Source organism: Dermochelys coriacea, chromosome 1 (genome assembly GCF_009764565.3).
Source record: "Dermochelys coriacea isolate rDerCor1 chromosome 1, rDerCor1.pri.v4, whole genome shotgun sequence".
In the NCBI taxonomy this organism is placed as follows: Eukaryota; Metazoa; Chordata; order Testudines; family Dermochelyidae; genus Dermochelys; species Dermochelys coriacea.
This window is the reverse complement of record NC_050068.2, coordinates 80318790-80340595: the sequence shown is the minus strand read 5'-3', so window position 1 is coordinate 80340595 and position 21806 is coordinate 80318790. Positions and strand designations below refer to the sequence as shown.

General features: G+C 42.3%; 1 long non-coding RNA gene across 1 annotated transcript; it reads left to right on the top strand.

Annotated features, from left to right (window-relative positions):
* Positions 1–3458: 3458 nt before the first annotated feature.
* On the top strand, positions 3459–20127 carry LOC122457970. Its single transcript, XR_006277766.1, has 3 exons — positions 3459–3659; positions 6440–6446; positions 20117–20127. It is a non-coding gene; the product is annotated as an uncharacterized LOC122457970 (long non-coding RNA).
* Positions 20128–21806: the final 1679 nt, after the last annotated feature.

The window sequence follows — 21806 nt, the reverse complement described above, 5'->3', positions numbered from 1 at the left end:
GTCACTTCCAACCCTGATATTCTATGATTCTATGATCATGTACTATAGAGTTTCATCAGCTGTGGTGTGCTTTAAGGCATGAGTTATGGGAAAGAATACATCTAAATTTAGAAAGATCTGTTCAAAAGAGCCCTGCAGGAGATGATACAGGGTCCTGCCCCTCCATTGGGTGGACAGCACATCTTCCTCCTTCCCCCACAAACCAAAACTTGCCCAACCACCCATTTGACAATGGCAATGAATCCCAATCACTTTCTCGTAGTACTGAGTATGAAACATAATAATGTTATTCCTGAAATTTACATGCTACTTCATAACATATGAGACCTTTCCCAGGTTCCTCCTGCTTGGAGTCTCACTACAGATTTAACCTCTGCCCCTCTCCTTTTTTCTGCATAAACAAAATTAGCATTTAACAATAGTTATAGGTAAGGCTGTGATTTAGTCACGGAGGTCATGGATTCTGTACTTCAGCCAGCGCTGGCTGGGAGCTGCATGGTTCCCTGCCACCTGAGAAGGCAGGGAGCTGTGGGGTACCCCCCAGAGCCCCAGGCAAGAGGAGCCCCCCACAGCTCCCAGGGGGCCAGTGGAGTGGCTATCCCCGAAGCTTCGAGCTGCCAGCAGAAGGAGTCTTTAGAGCTCTGAGCCCCCATGGGTGGTGGGGGCCCCTGGAGCTCCTAGTCCACCTGCAGCTGCCCAGATCCTCATTTAATCATGAATATTTTTAGTAAAGGCCAGGGACAAGTCACGGGCTTCCATGATTTTTTCATTATTGTCCATGACCTGTCTGTGACTTTTGCTAAAAATATCTGACAAAATCTTAGCCTTAGTTCTAGGTCAAGATGAGTCATTGGTTTCACCACCTGTCCACATTTATTTAGATTTAACATTAAAAACAAAGCTGTGCCAGGTGCCACTCATCTCTTGAGCGCCTCCTGCTGCTGCATCTGGTACTGCAGGCCTTTTCTTGCTCCCAATGCCCCCTTGTAGGCGGTCAGCCTCATTAGGGAGGTCTTCAGTAGCTCAGCCTTCTGGCAAAATCGTACAGTCAATACGAATGAATGACCGAACGAACCAACCCCTTCCGGGATTAGAAAGGTCCAGCAAGGACAATTGGTGTGCCCTTGTTAGTGTCTTCAGCCCTGTATCTGGGCCCTTGGGAGTCTAGCCCCTTTCTTGGGCTTTTTGTAGAGAGTCAAGCCAGAATGGGTTGTTTGCCCTCACCAGGGTCTTCAGCCCTGTCTCGGGGCCCTTTTATCTAGCCCCTTTTCTTGGGCTTTTAAACTAGCCATGTCCCCTTTCCAGGGCTTCAGCCACTCCAGCACTGTCTGGCAGGGGGACCAAGGCCTGCCCACTACTCTGGGTACCAACCTAGGGACCCTATACACTGCAGCCACCTATTCCTCCCTCCAGTTTGCTGCTGCTACTATTTCCTGGGCCTTTTCCTACATAGCCCCCTTCTCTTCACCTTCCCCTCACAATTAAAGTTCTCAGAGTCTCTTCCTCCTCGCTGAATGCCAAAATACCACCAGAACTCTTTTACTGGTTCTCTCTCAAGCTCCTGTGACTTGCAAGGAGCACCCTTGATAGATCCTCTAGTCCTAACAAAGGATTGATTTGCTCAGGCCCTGCAGCTCCTTTTATCTGAGCCTGCTGGGCTCTGATTGGATGCTTCCATACAGCTTTTCTAGGCAGACCTGGAGGACTCACTTTCACTGCTCTTTTTCTGGGGCATTGTAGGACCACAAGGACTCTAGCAGGGGGTCACAAAAGCCTGGTACACCCCGTCACAACACATACAGTCATAATGCAAAGGCACTGGGAACCCTGCATACTGACTTACAATAACTATCCAGCAGAATAAATATTATTACAAAATAAATTAACTCTGCCAGCCAACAACAGAATAATCACATGGAGATAACAGATTGTCAGCTGGGGCTGAGGTAAATAATACTTGAAAAACTCCAGAAAATCCTCTCACTCAAAATCATACCCAGTAATATCCTCATCTCCTTTTCCATGAACAGCTGGTTATCTTATGACCTTGAGGAGGATTTGTCCAATTGAGTCGTTTGGATTATGAAATCATAAAGATTTAAACTCTTGTTCAATAGGTTTAGGACTTTCCTGAACAGTCTTTCGCCTTTCACTCATGCTGTGGTGAGTACCATTTTTTCTAGGTTCACACGGCTATTCAGTTAGGTTTAGAACCAGCTGAAGTTGTTACCCGTTTCTTGTGAGTACCTTAATCAGTCTCATCCACGAAGGGTCTCATGATGCTGCTACATCCAATGATAACAGGTTGTGTTTAATATTTTTCCTCAACCAATTTTATCAGGAGTAGATCTTCTGATTAAATTTTTTAGTAATTTTTTTGCTGCATTTCGACAGTTAACGAAGTTAGAAAAAGACCTTTCATAATATGAACAGCCATACTGAATCAGACCAGTGATCCATCTAGCCCAGTATCCTGCCTTTTGACAGTGGCCTGTGCCAGATGTTTCAGAGGGATCCATACTCCTAATCATTTTTATTGTCCTTCTGTGTACTTTTTTTCCAATTCTAATATATATATTAAGGCCACATCCTTAAAGCAGGACATTTATGACAAAGTTTCACCTATGAGGTTGGCAGTGTTATTCTGATCTGTTGAACCATAAGCAGCTGAATTGGTGAATTCTCTGGTGACTGATGTGAATTCTCTGGTGACTCAGTTCTTCAGCGATAATATGGTGTTTTTTGTTCTACAATTTTCTTAGAAATATCTATTTCTCTCTCTGCCATTCCAATGTCTTATGCATGATGGGGTCTGGAAGGAATAGGTTTGAAATCATACAATATCCCAAAAGTTTGGAAATCAGAGCTACTGATTCATTGTCAGTGTGTATTTCTTAGAATCCTAGAAGCATAGGGTTAGAAGAGACTGCAATGGTCATTTGGTCTAACCCCCTGCCAAGACGCAGGATTTGTTGTGTCTAAACCATCCAAGACAGATGGCTATACAGCCTCCTTTTGAAAACCTCCAGTGAAGAAGCTTCCACAACCTCCCTAGGCAGTTTGTTCCATTGTCCAACTGTTCTTACAGTTGGGAAGTTTTTCCTGAGATTTAATCTAATCTGCTATGCTGTAGTTTGAATCCATAGCCTCTTGTCCTGTCCTCTGTGGAGAAAGAGAACAACTTTTCTCCATCTTTTTTATGGCAGCCTTTCAAGTATCTGAAGTCTGCTATCACATCCCCCCTTAATCTCCACTTTTCCAAACTAAACATATTCAGTTCCTTCAGCTTTTGCTTATATGGCTTGTGTTCTATCCCACTGATCATCTTTGTCGCTCGCCTCTGGATCCTTTTCAGTTTCTCTACATCCTTTCTATACATTGGTGACCCAAACTGGACACAGTACTCCAGCTGAGGCCTAACCAGTGCTGAGTAGAGATGTACTATCACCTCCCGTGACTTGCATGCTATGCCTCTGTTAATGCAACCTAAAATTCCATTTGCTTTTTTTGCAACAACATCTCATGCTGACTCATGTTGAGGTTGTGATTCACCACAACTCCCAGATCCTTCTCAACAGTGCTGCTAGCAAGCCAGTTTTCCCCATTCTGTATTTATGATTTGGTTTTTCCTCCTTAAGTGTAGCACCTCATTTATTTTTGTTGAATTTAATTTTGTTTCTATAGCTCAGTTCTCCAATTTATTGAGATACTTCAGACTTTTAGCTCTATCCTCCAAACTACTGGCAACCTCCTCCCCCACCCCCCAGCTCTGTGTCATCTGCAAACTTGATCAGTGCGCTCTCTATACTTACATCCAGGTCATTAATTAAGATGTTAAACAACACCGGACCCAGAACAGACCCCTGTGAAATCCCGCTCCTCCCTCCAATCCGACATAATTCCATTAATAGTTACTCTTTGTTAGCGGTTGTTTAACCAATTATGTAACCACGTAAGGGTAGTTCTTCCAAGCCTACATTTCTGCAGCTTATTTATCAGAATGTCATATGGGTTTGTGTCAAAAGCCTTGCTGAAGTCCAGTATATTATGTCCACTGCATTCCCCCATCCACCAAATTAGTTATCCTATGAAAAAAGGACATCAAGCTGGTTTGGCATGATTTGTTCTTGGTAAATCCATGCTGGCTGCTAGTGATTACGCCTTCATCCTCCAGGTATTCGCAAATGGAGTGTTTTATACATTGTTATAGTAGCTTTCCAGGTATCGAAGTCAGGCTGATTGGTCGATAGTTCCCAGACTCCTCCTTTTCCCCTTGTTTAAAGATGGGCAGTGCGTTACAGTCTTATGTGAATTCTCCTGTCATCCATGAGTTTGTAAATATTATTGCCAGTGGCTCTGAGATGTCTTTAGCTAACTCTTCAGCACTCTGGGGTGAATAGCATCTGGACCCACTGATTTGAATTCATTCAAATTCGACAGACGATCTCTGATGTGTTCTTTACTTACCCTGATCTGTATCCCTTCACCTTTATTGTCTATAGTAACTTCACTAGTTATCCAGTCACATGTTATTTTTTGCAAGAAGACTGAAGTAAAGTAGGCATTGAGGCAGCTATGCCTTCCTATCCTCTCTGTTACCAACTCATCTTCTCTATTGAGCAGTGGACCATACTGTACTTGATCTTTCTTTTTGCCTGACTTATTTGAAGAATTCCTTCTTCTTGTCTCTAACATTTCTTGCCAGCTGTAACTATTCTTTGTCTTGGCTCTCCTGATTTTGTCCCTGCATACACATGCTATTCCCATGTATACTTCCTTGGTGACATACTCCTCTTTCCATTTCCTGTATGTATCCCTTTTGGTTTCTAGATAGCTAAAAAGCTTCTTGTGCAGCCACATTGGCCTCTTGTGGCTCTTCTTATCTTTCCTCTTCATCGGAATAGCTTGATGTTGGACTTCTAGTATTACATCTTTTAAGAACTGCCAGCCTCCTTCCACTCCTTTTCTTCCTAATTGGTCTTTCCATGGGACCTTGCCTGCTATTTCTCTGAGTCAGCTGAAATCCTCCTTTTTGAAGTCCAGTGTCCTTCTTTTGCTGTTCTCATGTCCTCCTTTCCAAAGGATCTTGAATTGAATCAGATCATGATCACTTTCTCCCAAGTTCCTGACCACCTTCACTAATGCAACTAATTCATCCCAATTGGTCAAAACCAGAGCCCAAATGGATGACCCCCTAGTTGTTTCCTCAACTTTTTGAATCAGAAAGCTGTCCCTACACACACTACAAATTTGCATGACGTATTGTATTTTGCTGCAATAGTCTTCCAACAGATATCTGGGAATTTAAAATCCCCCAGTAATAATACCTCATGTGTGTGTTTCTTCTGGAATGTCAAATAAAAAAAGAGATGCCTTGAAACCGTGATGACCTTTTGTGGGTCTAGTGAAAAATAGAATTTTGACAAATCCAGAAATATATTTCAATAGCTACCAGATATGTATGTCTTTTCTCCACACCAGATTCTAACAAATGTTTATACAGCCATTCCCACCCACTCTCCCCCAAGATACCCAGCTCTTTTAATCAAAACAACAATTCTTGAAATCAAGTATCAGAGGGGTAGCTGTGTTAGTCTGGATCTGTAAAAGTGGCAAAGAGTCCTGTGGCACCTTATAGACTAACAGATGTATTGGAGCATAAGCTTTCGTGGGTGAATACCCACTTCGTTGGATGCACTAATTAAATCTGTATATTATTTTGTGAATCATAAAAAGGTAGGACTGGAAGGGACCTCAAGAATTCATTTAGTCCATCCCCTTGATAATATATTCCAATACTTAACCGTCCATATAATTAGAAAGCTTTTCCTATCATCTAACCTAAATTTCCCTTGCAGCAGGTTAAGCTGATTACTTTTTGTGCCCTGGGTGGACAGGGAGAACAACTGATCACCATTCTCTTTATAATAGCCCTTTATGTATTTGAAGACTGTTATCAAGGCCTACCTCATTCTTCTTTTTCCAAGACTAAGCATACCCACTTTTTAAAACTTTTCCTCATATAATATTTTTACTAATGCAAAAATGTCTTGCTTTAAAATTATAAATATTTAGGGATCTTTATGGTATATAGACTTTGATGTGAAAGGTGATATAGAAACTGATATATAATCACTAATAATAAAATGTGCTGAAACTTCATGTTTATTGAGGTGAGACTATATCCCTGAGGTGTTTAAAACATTGTGTCTTATGCTCAGACCAGTTCTAGCCTACTTTACATGCTGAGTGAAAAAGCTTTTGAGAGAGTCTCCACTACTGTATGTCTCCAGTGAACATTACATCTTATATTATGCTTTGTAACATGATTGTCAAATATTTTCTTTGGACTGATCATGCATGAAGGACTGAAATCTTTTACATCAGCAAGTGTGTTCTCTTCAGAATTTTCATGTCGTAGCACTGCCTCTTTCTCAAGCATAAATGTGACTTTCCTGTCTCCCTCACCAACAGATTCCCTTGAATAAAGCGAGGAGGAAGGGAGAAAAAAATGCCTTGTGATTTCCTGTTTTGGCGTGGGGAGGGGTTATGCTGCTTCCCCCCCTCTTGTGCAACCAGCCAATGCCCTATTATAAACTTCAATTCCCTCTCCATCTTTAATGATGATTTCTGTAGCTAGTTTTTGTTCTGTTTGATACATTCTGACAAGGTCAGCATATTAAATTACTAAGCTTCTCATTAACAGTATATAGCAAAACATGGACAAAGAGAGGGCCGTTACTTCCCTAGTAAATACAGAGGCTCAGCGTTGTCTGGAGATCTCTATTGCTATTTGAGTAATCCAGGGAACAAAGGCTACGGGCACTAATCTAATTTCTGCAGTGATACTGGTAAATCATTTTAAAGTCTTTAAGTATAGTTGTCTTGCTCAGGAACACACGCACACACACACGAAAGATTGTAGCCCAATTTTATTTTGCTGCTATATAAAATTGTTTGCAGTTCAGCTGCAGAACATTTTCTATACAAAGAACACAGAATCTAAAAACACTGTTACCACTATTGCTACATGTAAATCAGATGCAAATGACAGAATACAGAATGTACTGTGTATTTTCCCTTCTTATTTCTGCTTTTTGTTTCCTTTATCATTTGTCTATGAAAATATATTACAGATCTCCCTTTTCAGACAGCTACTCTAACTATGGCCATAATAGGAAGAAAGACCAATACTTTAATTTTATTTTCTTCTAGAGCTTTTTCAAACAGTGTTACACACATAGTTCCTAAACTGCACCAAATCTGACCTGGCAAAACATATTCTTACAAAACTGCACAAACTCTATTTTGTTCCATTTGAACAGAGCAAGCAGAATGAAAAGCCAATGTCTGGCACCTCCGTGGTCTTTGACAAAGGCTCAAATACTGGCTTTTTGTTCTCTATTGCTGTTCTATAGCAATAGAATAAAATATCAATCATGCATTTCTATAAATATAACTTGATTGAGCTCATTTAATATTTCAGCTTTGTTGACTGGTAGTCTGAGTTTTCATTTTCCTCTATAGCTTAAATTATGTAACTTTTCATGGGCCCCTCACTACTGGAGTCTCCTTAAGAATCTTTGAAGGGTTTTGAGCTTTATGAAGATCTTATTTTTTAATATTGTGAAAAAATCCACAGGCATTTCTGAAGACTCCATAGACAATAGTTGCTTGTGTGCTGGCAGGCCATATGGGCCTTATTTAGACTAGGGAAAAATCATAGTTTAAAACAATTGTGTTAGCTAATCTCATTTGCAATATCACTTAAGTCCTGGTATAGCTGCAGTTTAATACCTTGAAACCCATATTTGCTGGTCAGGTTTGAACCTAGTGGGGAGCCAAGTGTCAATGCTGACCAACTAAACTAGGTTTAAACGTGTTAAGTTGCACGCAACGCTGAGTCCTCAGTGGTCAGTGAATTCCACTTAATAACAGACCTGATATTAACAATTTATGATTAATAGCAACATTTTGCTGTGAACTAATCCTGTCCCCTTGACTTTAATGTTAATGGGATGTGGAAACTGGCAACAGAAATGCTGATTATTGACAATGTTTTGATGTGCCTTCCTTGGCTGCAGCCTGGCCTGAGGCTGGGAGGGGAGGCTGCAGCCTGGATGCCAGGGCTTCCCAGGAGGATCTGGGTGCAGAGGGCTAGTTGGACTTCACAGTACCTCTCTCTGCTCTCCAGGTTGCTCCCTGCCTTGGCACTGAGGGCCAGGCTTGGCACAGCCTAGTGCTCCATTCCCTGGCTACAGCCCCGCAAACCTGCCAGAGGTTCTGCAGCCAGGGAAGGAGGTGCTGAGATGTGCAGAGCACCATCTACAGGCAGATTTGCTGGCCTGGAACCACGGAAGGAAATGCTGGGACATGGCAAGCACCAGCCACAGGCAGGTTTGTGGGGATGCAGCCAGGGAAGGAAGCGCTGGGAGATGGCTTCCCTGGCTGAAGCATTACAAACCTCCCTACTTGTACCCTGCCTACAGCCTCCCCTCTCCACCTCTTCTCCCAGTCGCAGGCAGGTTTGCAGAGCTGTAGGGAGAGATACCATGTATGTCCCAGCACTTCCTTCCCTGGCTGCAGTCTGGAAACTTGTCATCTGCTTATTGGGAACCTGTGGATAATAAGCAACATTTTTCTGGGAACTGAGAGGCTGCTAGTAGGTGGAATCTACTTATTTCAAAAGGAGGGTTAGAGAACATAATTTTAAAAAGGTTTCAGAGTGGTAGCCCTGTTTGTTATTTTTGCTGATATAGGCTACAAGTCCTTGTGGCACCTTAGAGACTAACACATTTATTTAGTCATAAGCTTTCGTGGGCTAAAACCTATTTCGTCAGATGCATGGAGTGGAACATACAGTAGGGAGGTATAATACACAGCATATGAAAAGATGCGAATTGCCTTACCAAGTCGAAGGTCAGTGGTAGTGAGCCAATTCAATTAAGGTGGAAGTGGGCTATTCTCAACAGTTGACAAGAAGGGGTGGAAATCACATTTGTAGTGCTAATGAGGCCAACGTAAACAAGGTGGCCCATTTCAAACAGTTGACAAGATGGAAATGGGCCACCTTGTTTACATTGGCCTCATTAGCACTACAAACGTGATTTCCACCCCTTCTTGTCAACTGTTGAGAATAGCCCACTTCCACCTTAATTGAATTGGCTCACTACCACTGACCTTCGACTTGGTAAGGCAATTCGCATCTTTTCATATGCTGTGTATTATACCTCCCTACTGTATGTTCCACTCCATGCATCTGACGAAATAGGTTTTAGCCCACGAAAGCTTATGCCCAAATAAATTTGTTAGTCTCTAAGGTGCCATAAGGACTCCCCATAACTTTAGAAAGTACTCATCACTTTTAAAAAAACTTCTATCACTTGTGGGTGCTGAGGACTTTTGAAAATCTGGACCTTAAATGTTAATAGCATGAGTATCCCTGTATTATAGGTTAGTTATTGACTTTGTAGCTCTGAAGAAAGTGGACATTTTCTAGAGCCTTCCTCCCCCATCATGGATATTTCAAAAAGACTCCCTCACAAAAATCTGTTTTGTTTTTGAACACAGACCAAATATTCTTTGAAGCTTGTTTATCCCTTTTAGTTAAATGGCTCCACTGTCCATGTATCCATGACACAAATGCCTGAAAAAGGAAAACATCTTAAAGTTATAATCCAAGCCGATCAAACTCTTAAATGTGGCTAGCAAGTTTATCCCTTAAAATCTATGTTTTACTGTGCTGTTATTCACTATGTCATGTAAAGTAGAATGTATTGGAGGCAAAGAGTACAAAAACGAGAAGCCAGAGATTTAAGTACAAATTTCCAAATCATCTTAATTAAAGCTCACACTTAAGCCCTAGCAATTCACAAGATACAATCTGATTTGAGAGTGTAAAAATTAGATTGGTGCTCGTTTCAGATTTTTGTTCACACAGCTTCATACTTGGGCCTAGCTTGCCTGCATCTGATTTACATGAAAAACCTCTCACTTTAGCTCCAAATTCCTTTCTATTTTCTGTCGCTAACAGCAGCAACTCAAAAAAGGAATCAAATACCATTTCTTTACTTACTTTAAAAATTCCTAATAAAGCAAACTACATTTTGTTCAAAATTAAATTCAATGGAGCTTGACTTGAGATCTTTCCTTATATTTTTGGCCTCATCCAAGCTTTCCCCTTCCAGATGAAAAGTACATATAGAACTATGTATACAAGGAAGCACAAAATAAATAGGAAATACAGCTTAGCTCTTTTTGTTCAAAATCATCCCCACTGAGACATTGGAATCTGGAAAACTCCCAGCAGAGATGACTGACTGAAACAGATTTATATATTTTATAGAGATGGATAACACTTTCTGCTTGGCTAGGAAGCCAGAACAATTGTACATAGTCCAGCTGCCCTTTCTAAATGCCAGCAGTATATCTGTTTGTGACAGGATGTAATTCTATTCTCTTTCTTCTAATCTGGTTTACATATATCTGTTACTTCGGTAATATTTCTGGGCAACCCAGGGCAGCAATAGTAGTTTAGAGCTGTTTTAATTTGCCTTCACAGATAATGGCCTTGATGACCAGGATTAGTGGCACTTATTGTGCCCCAGCTCCACTCTCCTGCCATTCTTGATACACCTTCACTGCAATGGGTGGGGCATATAGGGTCTGGTTTAGGGCTGGTTAAGTTAGCACCTCAAGGAGCAGAGCAAAGGAGATTTAAGCAGGGCTAAGGATATGGCCCTCATTCTTTATAATTATCATCTAGTATCCTTCATTAGGTAAGAAAACACTGGAGTTTTCCTTTTGGGTCTGGAATAATTTCTTCCAAGTAACTCAAATTACTGCAGATGATTCAAAGTCAATTATGTAAATCAAAGACAAAATCTCCAATGTTTTAAGGCTACAAAAGTCAAATTTTTAGTGCCTTTTGCAATTGCAGAAAATTTGAAAAGATAGGCTTTTACTCAAGATTGTGGAGATTCTTATTCATAAAGGACTAAATTCGGAGGCAGATTAAGTGATGATGTAAGTTAAACAATGTGGAGTCACTTCAAGTTGATATAGTTTACACATTGAAAGGACAAAAGGAGGGGTAGACCATTTAATGGTGATGGGTACATTACAGAGATATAGAACCCGATTCTGTCAACCTCACTTGCATCCTGCTCCGTGAGTAGTCATGGTGTAGTCAACATGTATAAGACTGGAAAAATTAGGTACATTATAATAGTAGCTAGAAGAACAACCACCGGGATAGTGTCAGATGGTGTAAGGTAAAGAAATATGATGGATGACCTTATCATAACCTAGATAAATAGAAAACAGTTCCCCTACTTTATCTTATACCTTTTTACTCGTGCTTTCTTGTCTTGCTCCAGCCTTGTTCTTCTACGCATTTGGGATGTAAGTTACACCATCACTTTTTACATTTACTTAAGATGTGAATTTGATCCCAAGTTTTGTATTTGTCTATATAAATATACAAATTATATAAAATTTTCTGATGAAAACCTTGAACTATCTGACAGTAGCTTTGCCAGTCTTTTAAAACCATCAATCCTTGACCAATGAAAATTACTCTGTTCCTCTGAAAAATTGTGTACATTTATTGGACTGTGGATGTGGCGAAGAAAGAAGCTCAATGTGTGCTAGATGACATTTTGGTTCTTTTCTTCTCTTTACTTGCAGCTGTTGTTGATTCAGGAAAGGGAGCTTTTCTAATGGTTTTGCCAAAATTTAGCACGAGACATTGTTCATTTTTCACCCTGCTTTTCCAGTTTAGCAAATGATTCCCTAGGGCATAGCTATATAATAATATTTGCCCATAAGTCTCACGGCTCTTTACATAATGTCATTATACCCATTTGACAGACGTGGAAATTGAGACATTGAGGTTTGAAGCATCTTGCCCATAGTCACATGGTCAGTGGCCTCTAAGATCCCAATATATATTCCACACCAAAAAATTAGTAAGCTTAGAGTGATGGGGGGCCAGATCTTTGGCTATGTCTGAGGAGCATGCAGTGCAGGTCAATGTAAGGAATGGAAAGATGGCATAAGTCTAACCTTTACAATTCACTGACCTTAGACCTGTTATGTGCCAGCACTGTCCCTAGATGTGAGTTACTGCTGTAAGTTAAGCATTTTCCAACAACTCCAAAATGGTAGCCAGAGATCTGTGGAGTATAGGGAAATCCTGGCCTTATCTCTACGCTAACAGGAGAGTGGGGGGATGGTGTAGGAGACCTCCACTGCTTGTACACCAATAGAGCACCCCCCTACATTAGGCAGTACCACATTAGAGTATCTGTGCCATGCTGCTACATTGTGCATCCCACCAATACAAACTATAAAAACCAAGGAAATAAGTAGTTAAGTCACCAAACACCTCAGCAGGTTTAAATAGGAATAGCTCCATTGATTTCATCATTAGCTGAGGATCTGTTTCTCATGCTTTCCCCTCCACCCCCTGCCCATTGATACTGCACTCATCAATTCCCCTTCTCAAGGTCAGCTATTTTTTCTTCCACCACCCACAGCCTTCATATTTCCACCTTCATTCTGAGGAACTAATGGGCACCCTTGAACAACACCCATGCCTATTTGTTTTGGTGACTAACATAGGGTTGCTATAGCTTTCAGAAGTTACATTGTATTTAGTTCTGTACATGATCTTGTACTGGTGTGTGTAAGTAAATGAAGTATGGTGACCACTGCTCAGTATGCTTCCTGCATATTCCTGGTTTCTAATTATGCCCCTCCTTTCTTTCCTAGGCTCAATTTCTGGGTCAAACACAGACTTCCTGTGTGAACTTGGATATGTCATTTTATTTAAACCATATCTCAGTTTCCCATCTGTAAAATGGGAAGGATTCTTCTGTAACTCACAGTAGTGTTAGGATAAAATCCCAGTTGTGTGGCATTCTGAGGTGATGTGGGCATATAAGTACCTAAGCAGATAAATGTCCCACAGAAAGTTAATCAGATGGAGAAGTGGCGTGTGTAGCAGAGTTTCAAGCTCTTGGTGCCCCTTGCTATTAGTAGAGGTTGAGATAGAGTTGGAGGAGGAGGAGAGAATTGCAGCCCAAATTGTGTGGGACTAGGGTCTAGCTCCATAAAGGAAACTCAGCCTCAGCATTACAATGCCTAACATTGAAGTGTCCTGCTATCTAGTGGAATCCACCACCCTGAGTTAGGCACCCAGGTCCCTAGACAATCCATGGGGAGAGTTAGGCCCCTAAGAATGGAACTCACAAAAGCCAGTAAGCTGAGTGGAGAGCTGTCTAAGCTAGCCAACAGGAAATGCTGAGGAGAGGGGTGAGATCTAAGCCTTGCCACTCAAAGGGAATTAGGCACCTAACAGGAAACATCTTAGTCCATTTGGGATTCATACTTGTGAATCCTCTACCAGACTTAGGTGTCTAACCTAAGTCAGTCCTTTCTTGCACAAAACCAAGGAAAAGGAAGTGCTCTGCTTCTACCCAATAGCTCAGTGGTCAGAGCACTCAGTGAAGATGTGGGAGACCCAAGTTCAATTTTCTCCTCTTCCTGATGTGAGATCTCCCCTATATCAAGAGTTCCCTAATGACAGGGCTAAAGCACTGGCTCCAGTCGCCTGGAGTCCCTGGCCGTAGGCTGGCCTCAGACCCAGCCTGGGGCTCCGGCCATGGGGGAAGAGCTGCAGAGTGCCAGTGGGAAGCAGGCAGGATCTGGGGGTGGGCAGGACCACACAGGGCTGTTTGGGGAGGCATAGCCTCCCCTGACCTTTGATACCCACCGCCCATGCTATAGAGCAGTTGTTCCCAAACTTGTTGCCGCTGCTTGTGCAGGGAAAGCCCCTTGTGGGCCGGGCAGGTTTGTTTACCTGCCGCGTTTGCAGGTTCGGCTGAAAGCGGCGGCCACTACGTCCCTCGGCCCGCGCTACTTCCAGCAGCTCTCATTGGCCTGGAGCAGTGAACTGCAGTCACTGGGAGCTGCGATTGGCCGAACCTGTGGACGCGGCAGGTAAACAAACCGGCCTGGCCCGTCAGGGGCTTTTCCTGCACAAGCGGCGGAACAAGTTTGGGAACCATTGCTATAGAGTTATTCTTGCTCTCTCTGGCTCAATGACGATTTAAGTGGTTATACAAAAAGGAACAACTTCAACATGAGGCATTGAGAAGCACATGCACCAGATTGCCCTTTATCCCAGTGGTTTAAGTCACTCTGCTTGAATATGGGAGACTTGGGTTCAAATCCCCACTCCAAATCAGGCAGAGGAGGGATTTGAACCTAGGCTTCCCAAATCATGGCTGTGTGCACCAACTGCTGGGCTAATGGATAAAATGGTACACTACCACTCATTTCCTGTGGGGTCAGGTTCAGTAGGTGGCCTCTGAGCCTGCCTACTGGATCAGGCCCAGCAGATGAGATAGGCAGGGAAACACCTAGCTTGTGAATTCTGCTGGGACTTAAATGTGAGCTGGGTGTCAGGACAGAGATGGCTTTGTGCATGCCCACCAGCAGAAACTTAGTCACCAACAGGGGTAGGCAGCAGCTGGGTGGGATTTTGAGAATCTGTATTTTGTATTCAGGCACCTAAATCCCATTGTGGATCTAGCTCTAGGAGCTTGTATCTCTGCTTACAGACAGCTGCTCCCTATAACACTGGGAAAGGGAAATAGATGACAGATCTGAAGAGTTAGTTGATTTTTCTTGGGCTGACATTAGTTAAGTTATTATTACTAAGAGGAATAGCCTCCTTTTGTATATAATTTTAAAAGTAGCTTGCATCCGAGATGTTATGAAAAAGGGTGCATGTGGTTCTGAACATTGGTGTTTGTGGTGATTGTTTAGGAAAACAGAGTGAGCCTGTCAGGGCAAAAGGGAATATTTAAAAATGTGTCAGCTACAAAAATGCATACGTACTTTTCTTAAGAAAATATGGAAAATTCAATCATCCTCTGAGGTTATTCTGACAGATTTGGAGATTAAATTCAACTTTTTTCCTATTTTAAATTCAAGTTTCCCTGCAACTTGAACTATGGTGTTGCTATGTTGCCTATGTAGTTCAATGTGAATATAAATTCTGGTCATTTTCATCATTCCTCCAGTGGACATTTCTGTTGTTTACAATGTTAAATAACTTGTAACCTATATTCTCATTTGCTGTTTCACTTTCTACTTAGAGGAATAGTGAGATAATGGATATTTCAGACTCTTGTAGACACAAGCCACTTGTGAAATGAATGGGAACACTTGATGGAAAGAGGAGAACTATCACTGTGTTTGTGCAGTTAAACATGAAAAATAAGTAATCCAAATACTCTCTGAATGTGCAACCTGTGACCTAAGCAGATTGCTTACATACACAAACCAAAGTGGATTATATTTGAACAAATTGTAGATTCAAAGACTGGCTGCTCCCCTTTACCCAGCCGCCACAACACCTTGTCTTTCCCAGCAAAAATACTCTTAAGCTCAAAGTTGACTGTTTTACCAACTGCGTGCTGGTTAATAACCAGAATTCCTTTTTAATTAAACTAAACTAGCTCTCTGTTAAAGCAACTATTTACAGAGCTTCTCCAGCAGCAGCTTAGCCTTCCTAGCCATATGCACATAGACTGACTTCTTGATGCTTCCTCCATACTCTTTCCCCCTGTAATCAGTGCTCCTCCATCTCAAGTGCCAGGCCAGTTGCTATACTGGCCACTTCTAGAAAGAGCTGCAAGATGTACCTTTTAACCCAGGTTTTTCCAATGAATTAAATTATTAATTCCAAGGCTTCTAGCTGAATGGTCCAATCAAAAGCTATGCTGGCATGCTGTTTTACTTCTCTTTTTTGGATCCCGGATCCAACTCTCACGATTTCATCAGCTGAAGCCAATCTCACCATGAGAGAAAAGCACCAGCTGTCAGTAAATGGGAGAATGCCTCTGATTAGCTGCCTTCCCCACTTACTCTGGTGAAGAGCAGCAAATCAGGGCTGCATCAGAGGCAGGTCTCTCATACCTCCTGTGGGGCTGGGCAGAAAGCCCCTCCTTTTCTTCCCCCCTTTCAGTCCTGCCTGCTACTCTGAACAAATCTGATGGAGTCCCACTCAGAAAGAAGGACATACAATTAACTCTGACCCTCTGGGAGGGTCTGAGTGAATGAATAGACCAGGCAGAGCAGGACAGTACACCCACCACCTTGGGAAGATTCCGTGACAGAACAAAGAAGCAGCAAGGCAGCAAACAGCAGCTTGAGTTGCGGCAGGGAAAGAAGCAGAACTGGGAACTGCTTGGAGAGCCAGCTTCTCGCAAAAAAGAGGATCTTATAAATGCACTGGAGCAGACATGAGAGCTGAGACCAAACTAGGGTTACCACCTGGCTGGTATTTGACTGGACTGGCTGTTTTTTTGATGGATTTGCCAGTTGCCAGAAAAATAATTTAATCTGCCATTTTTTGCATGAGTATAAAGATTTGCATTATTACCATAATACACTGGAATACCTAATGTTAAAAGTTTATGTGTCCAGCTAAACATTCTGCAGTGTTCCCACTTTCACAATTTAAGTGATAACAGATCAAAACTGTTGAAAATATAGCAGCTGTCTGCCCACCAACACATAAGTACACTGTGCATGTGTGTGAGAGAGGGTACTCTCTAGATCGGGATGGGGAACTTATGGCCCTTGCTCATTTTCATCTGGCCTGCAGGCCACATATGTTCAACTCACCTGCCGGAGGAGGGGAGGCGGAGTCTTGGTGCTCCCCCACGGGTCTGGAGCCACAAGTGCTGGCTTGCCCCACTGCAGGGGGAAGCCCTGAGCCTCCGTGCCCCCTGGGCAGGTGAGTTGAACGTGTGTGGCCCGCCTTTGATTTTTTCAGTATATCAATGGCCCCTGATACAAAAAAGTTTCCCCACCCCTGCTCTAGATACTATAAATGGCTGAAGGGGGAGGGTGGCTTGTAGATTTGCCTTGTGGTTGTGGTTGCAGCAGTGTGTGGGGGTGCTGGGTTTTTTGCATTTTAAATGTGGTAACCCTAAATAGAACCCACGATCCTGAGCTCACATCAAACACCAGCATCAGCATGCACAGACAGGTTGGACTGACCCAAAGTGAGGGAATTACATAGGGGTTGGGGCAGAGAGTGTGTGTGACCAGCTAGGTGGGGGACAGGGGGAGGGCTGTGTGCTGTATCAGGGACAAGGGAGTTGCCTGTGTAATCCCTGCTTGAGATCCTGACCTTGGTCTACTCCTAGCTTTACGTGGGTTAGATAAAAGTGTTGTTCTCTTGTTAAGTGTGGTGCTTGTTCCAGGGGTTTAATTCTGGCCCCCTGTAGGAGGGAGGGGTTGGTGTTTGTGGAGAGGCGCATGGCTGGGGTCTGGGATCCTTCTCCCAACTCTGGAAATCCTTAACCTGACACCTCCCCTCAGGAGCTGAGAGGAGTTTTTGGATGGGAGTGGGGAAAAGCAACAGACACCATTCTCACAGTAGGAAGTAGAAACAGCTCATCTGCTCAGGGTGGTTCTAGTCCCTCCCTGCTACCCCCTCCTGTGAACAATGGATCAGACTTCTGTCTGCTCCTTCCCATCCCTGTAACAAAAGGTCTCGGAGGTATGAAGAGCCCCTGGAGCTGCAGGAGGAGCAGAGGTGAGAGCTGTGTGGGAGAGGCAAGTGTGGGTCTGGCAGTGTTGTCAACTATTCCAAAGTATGGAGTATGGGAGTATGGAGTATGGAGATTTGGGCCCTAGCTGCAGGAGTTCTTGCTGGGAGACCCAACTGAGATCAAATTACACAAGCTTCTAGCTTCTCGCTTCTCCACAAAACTCTAAGTAATTAACTGTGTGTCTCACCCCCACTTCTGCCCATTTCTCAGTTCAGGAACGCCCCTCCCCCAGCACTGATAGTAATTGGCTTATGCCTTTTTTTACGTATGGTGAGGATTCTGTTTGGGGAGATCGCCCTTTGAAGACATGGAAGGTGCCTCTTTGGGTTATCTCACTGAGTTCTGGAGGTTAACTTTACACTGGAAACCAATCCATCTAATCTATTTTACATTTGTTGCATTTTATTTGAGTGCACTCTTCTTCATGAGTTATGTGAAATTGTAAAACAGGAGAAAGAAAATTGATTTCTTTGTAATAATCATTGATAGATAGATAGACACACACACATCTCCTATTGCTTTTCTCCTTTTAAAATGTAATACTCTTAATCTTTTAACTCTTTCCTCATCTAGAAGTCCCCATCCTGCACTGCTACACCTATAACCAATTATTCTAATAATTTTCCATTTCCCTTTTCTATTTCTGTTGTCTTCTTTTAAATAAGGCAACTAAGCTGACTGAAATATTCAAAGGGTACTATATTTTGAATATATTCTAACCATGTATTTGCTTATTACATTTTTGGCTGAAGTCACAAGGCCTTGTGATCAGCATTTCTCTGTTTATGGCTAGCGTGATAAATTCTGAATGGTCCAAAAAGTGGAAACATAGATGAATTACTAAGACTACAAAAGAATAACAAGCATATAGACACAAAATCAGAAAGGCTCAGGCACAAAATGAGTTACATCAAGCAAGGGACATAAAAGACAACAAGAAGAGGTTCTTTTAATATAGTAGGAGGAAGAGAAAGAAAAAGGACGTGTTGGTTCTCTACTTAGCAGGGAAGGAGAACTATTAATAATAAGGCTGAGATGAAGTGAGCAGTAGCTCACAAAAGCTTATGCTCAAATAAATTTGTTAGTCTAAGGTGCCACAAGTACTCCTTTTCTTTTTGCGAATACAGACTAACACGGCTGCTACTCTGAGAGATGTTTAATGTCTATTTTGCTTCAGATTTCACTAAAGGGTTAATGGTGACCAGATACTCAAACAATTAATATTAACAAGGGGGAGGACATGCAAGCTATAATAGGGAAAGAACAGGTTAAAGAATATTTAGATTAGTTAACTGTATTCAAATTGACCAGGCTTGATGAAATTCATCATAGGGTACTTAAAGAACTAGCTGAAGCAATCTCAGCACACCATAAGCAATTATTTTTGAGACCTCATGGAAGATGCGTGAGATTCCAGAGGGCTAGAGAAAGGCAAACATAGTACCTCTCTTTAAAACAGAGAACAAAGAGGATCTGGGGAATTATAGACCAGTCAGCCTAACTTGGATACCTAGAAAGATACTGGAATAAATTACTAAACAATCAGTTTGTAAGCACCCAGAGAATAATAGGGTTATACAGAATAGCTAGAACCAATCTAATTTCCTTCTTTGATAGGTTACTGGCCTAGTGAATAGGGAAGAAGCAGTAAATATAATATATCTTGAGTTTAGTGAAGCTTTTGATCCAGTCCCACATGACATTCACATAGGCAAACGAGGGGAATGCGTTCTAGATGAAATTACTATAAGGTGGGTGCACAACTGATTAAAAGACCGTACTGAAAGAGCAGTTATCAGTGGTTTGCTGTCAAATAGGGAGAATGGGTCTAGTGGGGTTCCACAATGGGCAGTGCTAGGTCTGGTTCCATTCAATGTTTTTGTTAATGACTTGGATAATGGAATGGAGAATATACTTATGAAATTTGTGGATGACACTGAGTTGGGAGGGGTTGCAAGAGCTTTGGAGGACAGGATTAGAATTCAAAGTGAGCTTGAAACATTGGAGAATTGGTCTTAATTCAATAAAGATAAGTGCAAAGTACTTCACTTAGGAAGGAAAAATCAAATACACAACTACAAAAAAGGAATAATTGGGCATACTGCTAAAAGAGGGTCTGGAGGTTATAGTTGATCACAAATTGAATATGAGTTGCTAAAAAGACTAATATTATTCTGGGGCATATTAACAGGAGTATTAGGATAGAGCTATTCAGGCCTGTCTGTAAAGGCCTATACTTTAAGAATGTAGGTATATGTTTATCATTTAGCTAGTTATAGAAGTATAAAAGAAAGAATATGTGTAAGAGCCTCTCTCACTGTGACAGTCTGAGGCCCTGTTCTTAGGCTAATGCCTTTGGCCAAGCAGCAGAGGCAGCCATAAACTGGGAAGCGACCAGTCACATCCTCACATTCCAAACTGCCTTATTTCAATATGACTCATCTGGGGCTGTTAGGAATGATCCAATCTATCATCTCTAGAGAAAGGGAAGAGCCTAGAAGATGTAAAAGGAAATTTAGTTTGATAGTTCTCTGTTTGGTAAGAACTCACTTATCAATAGACACAGCTGGGAAACCCTTATGTCTTTATAGATGTAGTTGTGAAATCCTCACTTCTGTATTGTTTTGTCATTACAGTTCCCACTTTGCTATTGTTTATTTGCATGGTCTCTGTCTGGTTCTGTGATTGTTTCTGTCTGCTGTATAATTTTGCTGGGTGTAAACTAATTAAGGTGGTGGGATATAATTGGTTAGCTAATCATGTTACAATATGTTAGGATTGGTTAGGTAAATTTCAGTAGAATGATTGGTTAAGGTATAGACTATATAAATTTGGGGCAAACAGGAAGTAAGTTGGGATTCAAAAATAAGGAAAAAGGAACTTGGATTTAAGCCTGCTGGAAGTTCACCCCAATAAACATCGAATTGTTTGCACCTTTGGACTTTGGGTATTGTTGCTCTCTGTTCATGCAAGAAGGACCAGGGAAGTGGGAGAGTGAAGGAATAAGCCCTTGGAATGTCATTTTTAAGACATGGGAAGTCTCCTCGGTGCTGGTGAGGCATCAGCTGAAGTACTTTGCCCAGTTCTGGGTGCCACATGGGCAAACTGGAGAGAATCCAAAAATGAACAACAAAAATGATAGAAGGTTTAGAAAATGTGACCTGTGAGGAAAAGTTAAAAAAAATAGGCATGTTTAGTCTTGAAAAAAGAAGGCTGAGGGGGAACCTGATAACAGTCTATATAAAGAGGATGGTGATCAATTGTTTTCCATGATCACTGAAAGTAGGACAAGAAGTAATGGACTTAACCTGCAGCAAGAAAGATTTAAGATATTAGGAAACACGTTCTAACTATAAGGGTAATTAAGCTCTGGAATAGGCTTCCAAGGGAAGTTGTGGAATACCCATCATTGGAAGTTTTTAAGTACAAGTTAAACAGATACCTGTCAGATATGGTTTGAATTTACTTGGTCCTGCCTGCCTCAGCACAAGGGGCTGTGTCAGGGTGTGCCAATGTGCTCCAAGCCAGCACTATCACCTAGTGGCCAAGTGTTCAGGGCTACTTTGCCTAGCGGCTGCAGGTCCAAGAATGTCTCCCAATGGTGAGAGTCAAGGTTTCTCTGCCTAGCAACTACAATTCCAAGGAGGGTGGATAGGGGAACTCAGGCCCATCCTACTCTACTGGGTTCTGATCCAGGGCCCTTCAAAGCAGTAGGCCCTATACATGGCCTACTGTCTGGTATCCTCACTCACACTTCCTAGGTCACTTCCTACCCCTGTTTCCTGTACATCCATTGGTGTCATGGCTCTGTCTTGGCATCTCTCCTGGCTTCCTCACAGGTTCATCTCTGGAAGTCCTTCCTCTGGCCACAGCAAGTTGTTACCCTTGCCTCCCACAAGGGCTTCCAGTGGCTTGGCTATGAGGCTCGGTCCCAGCAGCTTGAAGTCCAGGTGGCTTCTCTGCAGGAGGCTGCTGTATCCAACTATTCTCCTCCTCAGAGAGCCCAGACTGATCTAGGCTGCTCATTTTTGAATGCTCCCAGCACTGGGAGCATGTCCAACAGAGATGAGGGGGCGTGGCTTCTTGCATCTGGAGCAGCTCCTTAACCTTGCATCACCACTGTGGGGTTGATACAGGCTGGACTCAATGACTTCTCAAGGTCCCTTCCAA